This window comes from Lactuca serriola, chromosome 6 (assembly GCF_051521515.1).
Source record: "Lactuca serriola cultivar US96UC23 chromosome 6, Lser_US96UC23_V15, whole genome shotgun sequence".
NCBI classification, from domain to species: Eukaryota; Viridiplantae; Streptophyta; class Magnoliopsida; order Asterales; family Asteraceae; genus Lactuca; species Lactuca serriola.
In genome coordinates, this window is record NC_136413.1 from 26009134 (window position 1) to 26022451 (window position 13318).

Genomic DNA, 13318 nt, shown 5'->3' on the forward strand with positions numbered 1-13318 from the left:
AGTCTTCTCTTCCCAAGGGATAGGGATCGGCCATGGTCAAGCATTTGACCAAATGGTAAAGAGAAAGGCTATGTCTGAGATAGTCCTGTGTAACATTCCTAAAGAGTCCATATGTTTCTATTGCCAAGAGAAGTGGCACTGGTTGCGAAGTTGGCATATTTTCCTGAAAGATCGCAAGGATGGTAAAGTCAAAATTTTTGACTCTACTTCAGGTAAAGTCCACTCTCTAACTTTATTAAGTTCCTATTTGGAGATTCTTAATACATGATGTAATGTAATTACATTTTGATGCTTTGTAGGATCAAAGAAATAAAAGGAAACTTAAAGGAAGAGTAAGCTGATTCTGATAGCGAAGAGATGGATTTCGATCGCATGGTTCGAAGATCAGAATATTGAGCTGCTACTTAAGAGTTATGATAGAATGCTTAGGAATAGATAACAACATAGTTTTCATATGTATTTGCATTGTCAGGATAAGTTTTTTGCAATTTTATAAATAAAGAAAAAATTGAAATTTATTTTATTTTAAGTTTCCTTACAATAGTATTTGTGAAAAAATTGTTGTTTATATGTTTACATTGATAGCAACATTGGAAAATGGATTTGATTCTTTTGTTTGTGGTAGTGTCATAATTTACCAAATAAGGAACGATTTTCATCACCCAAGTTTCAGTTGGGTAGGAACTTGGGATCATGCAACTTGTATTGTGTGATGGATAACAACTTCATCTTTGGGAAATTAGGACCAGTTCCTTGTTCACATGTACATGTGAGTTAAGTGAAGGACTAGGGGATCAGGTACATTTGGTTGTGCACTGGTCAGGTCCACCACAAAGAACGATGAGACTATTCGTTATGATTTACTAAAGTTTAGTAAATATGGTTATACTAACAAGATTAAGTGCAATTCTGAACCATTGGAGAAGTTTCAATGTATAACAGAACGAATAAGAAGAATCAAATTAGGCAGAAAGATAAAAGTTTCTCCAATCTGAAAAGAAGGGAGAGTACTTGAGTATCGTGTTTTATGATTCTCTTAGTGATTATGAAACCATATCATAATTGATCCTCTAAGGAAACCTTGGTGCATTTGTGTGACCAAGAAGAGGAATCAGAAATTGATGAAATGGTTAAATCAAGAAGATAAATCATACTTCGTTCCAAAATCGAGTCTTAGATTAACACTCCAAGATCGAGCCTCGAGTGACATAATCTTAAGAAAGGTTTATAACACTTATCAAATGTAGAGTAAAATATTTTCTACTCTTGTATATTTGAAATTGGAAAGTTGTGATGTTTTGGATAAAACAAAGACCAACTAAGGCCAATTGTGTGAAGTGTTTGTCTTGATAAGAATCCGCACTAACTCTTGAATATTTGTTTGTCAAGTAATGGTTCTTGACAAAGAGAATCTTATATGTCAAGAGGTTAGTGGGAGTCTTAAAGATCTTGAAGAGTTTCAAGAACTAATCAAGAGTAAACCAATTGTTTATCGCTAGCACAGGAATTGAGGTTTATAACCTATCGTGTTGACATATTCTTGTTTCTGTGCCCATTCCAGTTAAAGTTGACTATGCATGTGAGTTCTATAAGTTCTCAGTTGTTTACATAAGAACTTGGAAGCAATGGTATTCCCTTGAGCTGCTAGGTGGCAAGACATTAAGATTGAACAAGTTCAGTCTATATGAGTTTGGATTTGTCATGAACGTTGTCTTGTGATTATGGTTATGACAAATTCAAATGGATAGGAACACATACACCAAAAAAATGTAAGTGTCATAAGGTTTCTCTCCAATTCATTAAAATGATTGTGAGGAAACGCTTTCACTAAGTAGATTTTAAAGAGTTAGCAATTGTGATATTTGCATTCTCAAATTTGATTATGATTACGGCATCCCTCTTCATAGTTCGAATTGTGAGAAATGGCAAAAGGTCTAAACATTTGAGACTTATTACTATAAGTTCTAAAATTGTTTAGACACACATGTGAGCTATCTAAAGAAAGGTGTATAAGTTTGAGAAGCCTAGATAAAGTCTGATCGAAGCATATTGTATAAGAAATACGAACTTTGGTGTAACATCCTAAGATTTTTCATTTATAGTCCCTGGGGATGGATGAGTGAAGCCATGAAAAGGCTAATGGCAAAATTAAAATTTTGGATCAGGAAGAGTACGTTGCGCGTACATAAGGGTATGTTGAGCATGCTATGTGCGCCCTAGTACGCTGGGCGTACACTTGTGTACGTTGGGCGTACTCACGACAGAAGGAAACCCTAATATTTAGGGTTTGGGGGCTATATAAGCAACATTATGAGCACAAAACCCTCCCTTTCACCAGCCTCCATTACTTAGAGTCGTTTTCCCCAAACCCTAGCCATTTCCTTGAGTGTTTGAGCTTATTGAGTGTTTCTTGAGTGTTTTAAGAAGAAGGTGTTGCATCAAGGAGTTGGAGGAGAAGATCAAGATTGTAGATCTAAAGTGGGTTTGTGCCCTAGAAGCTCCAGAATGTAAAAAGCTTCAAACTTTATGCATATATGTATAGATCTAGCCATTTTTGCTTTAAAGAACCATTTCTTGTCCCATAAAGTCCCAAGATGATGCATGATGTGATTAAGACGAAGTTAACTGTCCTTCTAGACTCTTGAAGGGGTTTTAAGTGGTAAAAATGAGGTCCCAATGGCTTAAGATATCCCATGCATGATTAGGAAGGTCTTAATGGATTAAGATCAAGTATTAAGCGCTTTTTGGACGTCCATAGTGATTAAGTTCATGACTTTATGGGTCCTAGGTAAATTTGGTCATTGGATCTAAAGTTTAGGCTTAAGTGCTTATGCCATTAAGCACTTATTCAGATTTTGACAAACCACAACGTACGCACAATGTAAATCCAGTACGCCCAGTGTACTGCGTCAACTACCCTGATGGTGGTCAACATCAGGACGAGTACGCCCAACGTACCAGAGGAGTACGCCCCGCGTGAGTCCTCTGTTGGGCCTTTGACAATTGGGCTTTGGGTTTTGGGCTATTTATGGACTAGTTGGAATTAGGCCTTTGATGGAGTTTATGAATATTATGTTTTGGGCCAAGGTTTTAAAATGGATCTTGGAATTAGGCCCAATTAGGGAGTTGGGCGCAATTTGGTAAATTGGGCCAATAATGGGCTTTGCATAAGGACTTTCAAGGTTATGGAATTGGCATTGGGACTTGGCCTAATAAAGAGAATGGAAATGATGGATTGTGTAGACCGCCTTAGTCAAGATTGTTATGTTGTGTAATGACTTGGTAATTATTATGTGATAGTTCGGGATTTCCAGTGAGACATCGATTAGAGGTTTTCGGTACTTCGACACTACTTGCGAGGTGAGTTTTGCCTCACTGTACCCTGTTAGAAATTGGGGTATAGTAAGGCTTGGAATTCTGAGAATTTTGTATAAAAACTTTTAGATTAAAGCATTTGGGTGGTACTCCCAATATTCTGTAATCAGATAAGACTTAGAGAGACAAGAATTTAGAATGTTATGTGCAGTAGGACAAGATACCCGGTGCAGGCCGGCTGTAAGCCGTAGGCACGAAGGCTCGGGAGGAGCGGTAGGGTTGAGGGGGTAGGCCAACAAACCCTGGGTATTGCATCTCGATGGTTGATTGGACCTGACATACTAGTATTCCAACTCATGGCTAATTGGGCCAGGCATGAGTATTTGTGTTTATGCTTGTTTTTTGTTAGGGTATTTTGAGGGAAACTCACTACGCTTTGTGCTTATGGTTTTAGTTTATTGTTTCAGGCACTTCTAATGGTTTTCGCCAGGCGAAGGCGTGATCATAAACATCCTCGTGATTTGGACTTATGGTTTTTGGGATACTCTGATATTATACTATTTTAAAAACCTTTTGTAATAACTAATGGCTTTGGATGTTTGAAAACTTTTGAAATTGGCTTGATTTTTATGGGTGTTACATTTGCTAAGAAATTCAATAAGTATTGATTTCTAGAAGTCCAGCTAATTTCTGAGTAATGTCAAAGCTAGTGGGAGCATAAATGTTATGCTAATAAGAATGTAATTATTATGATAGTGGGAGCACAATTATTACGTTAAGTGTTACGAGTTAGCAATGTTAATTATAGAAAACAGAAATTTCAATTTACAAAGTTGCAGGGTTTAAAAAGTTGTTTTGCATAATTAAGGGAGAGGAATTTATACTTCATTTCAAATCTAAAAGGTTAGATTGAGATTTTAATCAAATTAATCAAGGATATATATATATATATATATATATATATATATGAATGTTATGTTGAAAAGATTTGACATAAGGAAATTCTATATATGGAAAAGTTATAACCAGAGACTAGTATAGTATCACGTCTTTATGTAATACATTATGTATCGTATCCTATATGCTTCAGGTATAGGATCAATTGCATATGTTATAATATTTAAGTGTTCTGAATTTTCCAAATGCCTAGGGCATTAAGTGGGAAAAAGGACCTGAACTGGATATGACTAAAATGGTTAAGCAATTGTCGAGTACAATCTGAGGTTTACCAGAGATTGGTTGCTTATGGAGATTTGAAGTATATTATGAATTTTGGAAGGACCATATGGACATACTCTGAGAAAAGGTAACTCTTGTTTAGAAGTGATAGTCAAAATTGGAATATGGAAATATTACCATAAGTGGAAGTTATTCTTTAAATCTGTGTAAGATTAGGAAACTTAATGTAAGAAGGATGTTCAAAGGAATGTACATTGAATGCAAGAATTCGTTTCCATGGAATTGATCTCCATTGGAAGACTTTGTAATGTCTGTTGACAAGTCTCTATGACTTTTGTGCATAGTAATTACAAGATGATCATTGCATATAAGTTTAAAATTTAACAGATTATAGCGAATGGAAAGAATTTGGTATTCTTACATTTATGATAAGGATTTGGAATTTTGAAATGAGTGTCATTGAAATACTTTTAATTGATCTATTTCCCAAAGAAAGGACTATAGGCAAACATAGTGTTAATGATTGGAGCATGGCATAACTGTTGTTTTAATTCAAGTATTAAGTTGATTAATCGAAACATTATACAATGAATAATGTGTAATCAATATGATGATTAAATAAAAAGTGTTTTGACTGTAATGAAAAATGAATTTTTTACCCTTAATTTTTGGGTCGTTACAGATTATGATTTTGTTGTTGAATGAAGAGTAAATTTAGTTGGAAACATCCAAGCAAAACACAATTACACAATCTACTACAAAATAAGAATGCACTACTTTTGAAGTTGAAGTCAAATATGATTTGATAAATGATTTCATTGAAAAACTATGTTGATTTCTACCATTCAAGAATCACACTTATATCTTTTTGACTTCATGAGTATACTTAACCAAGCTAAGAGACTCTATGTCACGAAAAAACGCCAATCATATTCTCCAACATATTTAACTATACCTAGAGTAATGTCAAATATGGAGATGATAGTAATCGTGGAATTCACACAAATTGTATTTAGTCAAACACATTAATAAATTTTTTCCTTTTTACGTTAAGTATGAGTGGTCACACATCAACCATAGGACTTTATTATTCTAGGAATGGGATTTTGATTTGGATTATGTATTTTGGATATTGGAATTATAACAATAACTATTACATAATGTTTTGATTTACTGGGATATGATCATCACATTAATAATTATTGTATTCTATATTAACATGTTCAATCCATGAATAATATTATTATTCCAAAAGTTCATAGTCAGTTATAATTGTGGGAGAAATTATGAAGTAAAACTAATATGAATTGGATTGATTGACTCTTGCTGGATGAAAGTAGGCACGTGGTTGTAACCATGTTTCATAGGTACGTGTCAGAGAACTAGTATTGAACTGACCTACAACAAGATCAACTCATAGATCGCAGTTCTGAGTGATACTTAATTAAAAGGTACTATCATTGTATCATTAACACTTGAGATACATAGTGGGAATTAAGTGTATGGAATTTCGTGCTTTGATATGGTTAAATGTTGATCCTTAATTGGGCAGTTATAAAAAACCATTTTTAGGTATGGTGTGAACTTTGCAAGAGGCTTATGTAGTCAGTATGTGATTTGTTCCTCTTATGTGTTGAGATTTAGACATATAACACACGTTACCGAAAGCTAAATTATAAATGAGTTTGATCGCGATCCAAGGCTCATGTTCAACAGGATGTTTGTAACAAATGGATAATCAATAAACTTACCTTAATACATAATTAAGTTTTGGAGCATTTGGGAATTGGATGTTAATGAATGGCATTCTTTATCATGTGTTATTAGGAGGAGTGAAATGTTGCTAGACATTCACCACTATCTATATGAATTTATGACGAATCTTGTGTAACTGGGAGATTGAAAGATCTAGTATGCCCAAGAGTCATTATAGAATGATATTGCTAATACATATGATCCTATAGGGTCACACCTTATAGCAAGTAACCATCAGTTGATTATTTATTAGTGTAATTTGATTATTAATAAATATATCAGCATTTGTAGTTATTTGAAAAAACATTATTTTTGGGAAATAATATTTTACCAACACATTGGGAATTACAATTTCTTGAAATTAATAATAATAAAGAGAAACAAAACTAGCTTAATATCATATGGTATGATTATGCATGTTGTGTACAACTTTTTTTTGTCACCTAGAGTGGTCATTTAGTTTACCACTAATTAGTTAGTTATGGTTTAAGTAAAAGGCATTTAATTTTTTTGCTCATTCTTCATATTTCCAAAATTTATGCTCTAAGAGAGTAGATTGCCTTTTGAGTTGTTGAATGCATATATCACTTACAAGCATTTGCTTAATATAATTAAAGGTATGGGTAGTTGGAGTGTTGAGTAGTTTATTACTCCTCCCGTGCTTGTTAGAAAAACCTCATCCTTCATATCACACCCTGCCCAGTCGGCGGCAGAAACGCCAGGCAGTGCGACGTGGGGTTAATTGGATCTCAGCAATCAGATATATTGAAAATCCTTTTCTTTTTTTTAATAATCTCTTTTAAAACATTTTATTATGTTATTTGAGAATCCCGACCTTCTAAGTATGTTAGGGTCTTTTACTTATCCTAGATCTATTTAAGATATCTTAACATTTTAACTACTTGAAGGTGCCCCTGTAAGTAGTCGCTTCCCTTAAGGTTGTTAATCGCATTACCATGATCCCCTATAATCGAAGTTATAGACTAATAATAACCCCGCACGATGCTTCATCGGACATCGTAATATTAACTGATTAAAGAAATGTTTCTTGTTGGGATTGTATCTAACAATCGCAGGTGGGGGTGTCAAATCTCGTATAGATCTATACATATCTTTCCATCTCGCATTAAGATTAACGATTATAGGTCGGGGTAGCTGAGTTTTATCAGGGCTAAAGGATGAATAATTTAAGCTCACTAACACTTTAACATTGGGTATTTTATTGTCTCTTTCAATCTTTTATTTTATAAAAACTCTTCTTACATATCATTATATACCTCTATTATATATGACAATTATCATTTCTTTATTTCATAATTATCTTTGTGCGTGTGTGTGTGTATATATATATATATATATATATATATATATATATATATATATATATATATAATCCTTTAACATATGCATACCCTATAATTATGTTTATTTCAAAAACAGGATATTCGGCAGAGTAACAACTAAGTACAGTGAATATCCTAATAATTTGATCAGCATAGCCTCCAGGTACTAAGTTATCCTAGGAATTTGATCAACATAACATATAGGTAAGATCATTTCCTATACTATTAGGCATCATAACTCTTGGGCATAATATCATAGCTTACATCTAGGCATGGTATCTATATATCATCCTAAAGTTATATGTATTTATAAAAACTATTAATATATCTGCAAAATCTATTTTATAAAGTAGTTTAAATATAACATGTATCCCCCCTCACCCCTCCACCCTTGAAAACCTTTAAAATACTAAAATAGTGTTGTGAAACTTATCCTGCGTATTTGAAACCACTGGTATACGGTAGGATCGGGCTCAGGACTCCGAGGAACTGCCTACGAAGCAACAACTTCGAGGTAGAGAGTGAGAGAGACTAGAGAGGTGTGCAGAGATGGAGTGGAACTACCTATATATATATAGTCGAGTTTTGGAGGTGCATTTTGGGAAAAATACCTACACAACTAGTATGAACATTGTGGTTCCACAGGAAGTTCCCACATGTCACTCCCCCACTCGGCCATGCCACTCGGCTGCGCCCCTCATACGTACGAAACTACTTTTCAAAAAATCATTACTTTTTCGTGCAAGCTCCGATCTAAGCCCTTTTTATATTTATGTAATGCTCTCAACTAGTACTACAACGTTCCTTTAGGTTGCGTTAGCTAGTTTTGACTTTTATTTTTAAGATAAACGGGGGAAAGATTATATAATTTTACAAAAATTATATATCTCTCATGAGGGTCCCATTTTCAACATTCTTTGTCTTAAGCTTTTTATCGCAAGGAGTGTTATCACTCTCCTTTTGACGGCACTAGCAAAAACTCAACCAATATCTTGATGTCGTTTTGACGTAATTCATTTTAACTACGAGGTTGATTTTCACTTTTAACTAAATCCATAAAGCATCGCGTCGGAGTCGTATTTTTACAAAATTTATATATTTCGAATCACGTCGACGAGTAGTATCTAAATATCTAAACAATTTTGAAAGACGGTGTGGGAACCCATTTTAATGACCGGCTTGTGCGGAATAATATGATCTTGAGATTTAACGATAACAAAATTTATGAAGAACAAAAAGAGATGAGTTATTCGATATTTTACTAGATAGAAAGAGTTACAATATGAAAATGAAGAACACTTGGTCGGAGAGATCCCACCATAGTCTCTCTAACTAGAGGACTACATTTTGGTGCACATTACACAAATGAACACTCCCTCTCTATTTATAGAGAGAGGTATCGTACAAACGATAAAATGGAATAAAATAACCAAACTATCACTCATAATTTGTAGAGCATTTCCATGCTCCAACAATCTCTCCCTAAATGCTCGCAAATAATGAGGGATACAAATACAATGATAAAAGGTTAAAATACATAGTAACCAACTAGCAAGTGTGGTAACAAAAATGATACATAATGAGAACCAAATGCTGAAATAAATCTGAAACTATGAAGTTTTTGTGATGATCTCTGATGCTGGCTACAAATCTTTAATTGGTAAAGATCTTCAGATTCAAGATCACCACTTTTGAGGCAGAAAAATGAGATCCAGGTTAAAAAGTCTGTAACATCTCTAGTTCTCGGATCATAATACACTCAATATTCTTCAAAAGAATAACCTGCTAAAAATGAAAACATGATGTGGTAGATTTGGAATAATAAACAAGTCTGGATCCAAGAATAGAAGCTGCAGTGATTCGTAAGAAAGGATCGGACTTCAAACTTCAATAAAAACTATCATCATGGCGTTGGTTTGAGTAACAAGTAGATGATAAGCTAAGATCAGTTAGCACCCAAAATACTAAAACCCAAATATCTTCAAAATCCACACTCTGAAAAACATAACCAATAATTCAGATGCTCATAATATTCTCTCTGTACTTTTGATAACCAATGCCAGGATATAAAAAATAAATAAATCAATCAGGATGGAGAGTTCCAGATACCAAGATCTTCGTATGCTCTTCCTATATGTAAGAATGGTCTCAATAAAATACGGGAATGAGAGTAAATATTCTCCGGTCATCGGTAGCCGGTTGATTTTATCACAGAAACTGTCTGAACAAGTAACGAAGTAACAATACGAACTCTGCATGAAAAAAATTTGCACTGCTGAAAAATGTTGATGTACCCAATTGGCGGAGCCGTAACTCCTGAAGTAGTCTTTAATAAATGAAGTCCACTTGCTCAAGACACATGGTTCATCAACCGAAGATCGAGAGCAACAAGTCATAAAAATTATTTATAGAGCGAAGGTTGAGAAGCAACTATGTTGATCAGATGCAACTGCGGTGCAATCATCGCAAAGAAAAATATGATGTCCAATTGTGGTATGGAGGATAGCTGGTCCTAGGACACTAATCCAACAATTGTTGGGACCTTGATTAAAGGGAAATCCTCATCGAAAGAATAATAAAATTGTTCCGATATAACCATAAAGAAGTAATCCATGTTGACGATCGAAGCATGAATAAATCTCTAATAATAATCTCTTTCATGAAGACACTAAATTGGGTCATGTAAAAATTATTTGTCACGAAAGTGCTTCCGATCGTGGGTTGCGGTGGAAAAAATTGGTATTAATAAAAATATTTGGTTTTAAAATAAAAGATATAAATGATTTTAGAATTAAAATTTGTAAAAAAAATGATATCTATTGGTGTTTGGCTTTTGGTGAAAGAAAAAAAAAGGCTAACAAAAATATGGTATATAAAAAGTTGTTGATAAATAAAAGGATAAATGAGTGTTAAATAAAAATATAAAAAATAAGGCTTTAAAAAGTTGTGGTAAAAAAACAGGATGAACAAGGTTTAAGAGCATAATGGGAGGATGCGAAGAAGGCTAAGAAAGAAAGGGGATTACTGAAGACCTAAGTCTTCAGTGGGATAGCAAAGGTCTGCAGTGAAGGGTGATTAGCAAGGAGATAGTGGCTACCAAAGAGGAAGGTTTCCAGTGAATGGAGGTGTTGGGGGTTACCGAAGAGGGAGGTCTTCGGTGGGAAGGGAAGGTTTGTAGTATGGATTGAGGCAAATAGGTTCCCATGGGTGGGTAGTGTGGAGTGGAAGCGAAGAGCGAAGGGGTCTTCAGTATGCTTTAGATTTGCAGTATGCGAGGATTAAACAAGGAAGTGGCCGACTACGGTATCAAGTTTGTGATGTATTACAGGAGTCAATCATGCGAGGATCTCATGTATAACAACTCCTTGGATTGGAATGTCTTCGATCTAGTGAGTATGGCATCTTTGGTTAGTATTTGGTCTTCGGTGCTGAGCACCGAGGATGAGTAGGCAGACGACGAAAAATGTCGTTTTTCATGATTTTTTTAGACCATGAAGGCTATAACTTCGTGTTTACCAATAGAAATATTTTCTAAAGTATGTGAGGATAATATGGATGGTTGGAAAAGGTAAAAAGTGGCAGAAAGTAGGAAAGAGAATGGGAAAAAGTAAGGGACAATGTATGGTTTAAAGGTAAAAGGTAGAGTGTATAGGTCAAAGCATGGAGGACAAATGAGTAAAGTCAAAAGGATTGTCAGGAAGCATGGGAATGCATTAAATAGTGGAGTGAATAACAAGTGCTTTTTCAAATAACATCATCACGTCCATCGAATTTTAATAAAGATTATCAGCATCAAATGAAGAACAAGGAGCTTGATACCTTTTGTGATGAACTCAAACACATTATGCTGATAAATTCTTCAAAAAGAAGTCTTCTCCAATCTTTTCGCAAGATAAAAATCTCCAAGTTATATGAACTCGAAAATCTCTTTGATATCTTGCTCAAGAACCATCTTTTACATAAAAACCCAAGATATTGTGACTTCATTCCGTAGCATAAAAATGTCTGTAAAATCTTCAAATGTTTTAGCCAACAAATATCTTCTTCCATTTTTTTTCTTCAACAGCAATATAAAAACTTTGTAAACTCGGATTTTCAGTAAAAATTGAAAAAGATAGCAGCAACATTTATTCTTGAAAGCTTGAAAAAGCTTAAATCAACACTCAAAAATAAGAAAACTCATCATAAAATCTCTAGTTGCGAACCCAAAAATTTTAGTAGAAAAATCGAAAAATCATAACATAGAGGTAGTCAATCGGGAATAGTCTCTTTGAAATAATCGCTTACACCTTCAAGATATGACGGTGGTACCAATTGTAGGAACCTCTTTTAACGATCGAATTGTGCGGAATAATATGATGTTGAGATTTAACGATAACAAAATATATGAAGAACAAAAAGAGATGAGTAATCTGATATTATACTAGAAAGAAAGAGTTACAATATGAAAATCAAGAACACTTGGTGGGAGAGATCCCACCATACTTTTTGAAACTAGAGGACTACATTTTGGTTCACACTAAACAAATGCCCACTCCCTCTCTATTTATAGATAGAGGTACCTTGCAAACAATAAGAGGGATTAAGAAACCTAACTATCACTCATAATTTGTAGAGCATTTCTATTCTCCAATAGACGGTAAAACTTTTTGGACGCTAATTTTTGAGCCTCACAATCGATTTAACTCTAAATGTAACATCATATTTGATTATATTATGCTATAAATAAAATAGTACAAGCCTAAGCTATTATATTTAATCTTTTCCTACTCTTTGTTAACAGTGATTAGTGAAAGTATTTTCCCAGTTGTCACATTTCGCTTTATTATCTTCACTTTTCTGTACATTGGATGATATATAAGAGATGGGCTTATCTAGTGAAGTGGGTTGTTCTTCTTGGCTTTATTCTAGTGTTCTTTTACAACTAAAAAGCTGAGAGTGTGGGCTCTCTTCCCTTCCTCTTCCTTCTTCCTTTTTGGTGCAAAGATGAAGCCTTAAAGTATTGGTTCTCTTTAGACATATTTTGGGCATATATCTTAAAGCTTAAGACTACATTTTACAAGTGTTATACTAGCATATATGTTGGTTTTTTCTTGCTTGATGGATACTTCTAGAGAGCTCTTGTTTTAGAGTTTAATGTCATTTTCATCAACTACCAACCTCCCATAAGGATCAAAATCTTCAAAAGTTGTTATGTTTTCACTTCTATGGTTGTTTTAAATCGTTCTAAGTCTTGCCAAATGATCTTTTGGTGGAAATAAAACTAGTTCTATTTTTGATCAAATCATATGTCTTATGTTGCATTCTTTATGTTTTTTGAAACAATTTTTTAATAAAAACCCAAAAGTTTTGGTGGGAATAAAACTAGTTCTATTTTTGATCAAATCATATGTCTTCTGTTGCATTCTTTATGTTTTTTGAAACAATTTTTTAATAAAAACCCAAAATATTTTTTACCAACGGATTTCATAGCAACCTTGAAACCCAACGCTTGAATATAGTGCCCACAAAAATTGACGAACTCCAGTTTCAGTTTTTAGGAGAAGAATACGACTGATAGACACCATAAATTTTGCAATACACGATGGACATCTTTTCCCTATCCACATATTAACCACCGTGGTGATGCCACGTAAGAGATATGTGGCTATAGCAGACCTCTCCCCATATAAAACATCCAAAATATGTTGATCTCTCAAGCCGTTTCTCCCACACAAAGTTCCCTT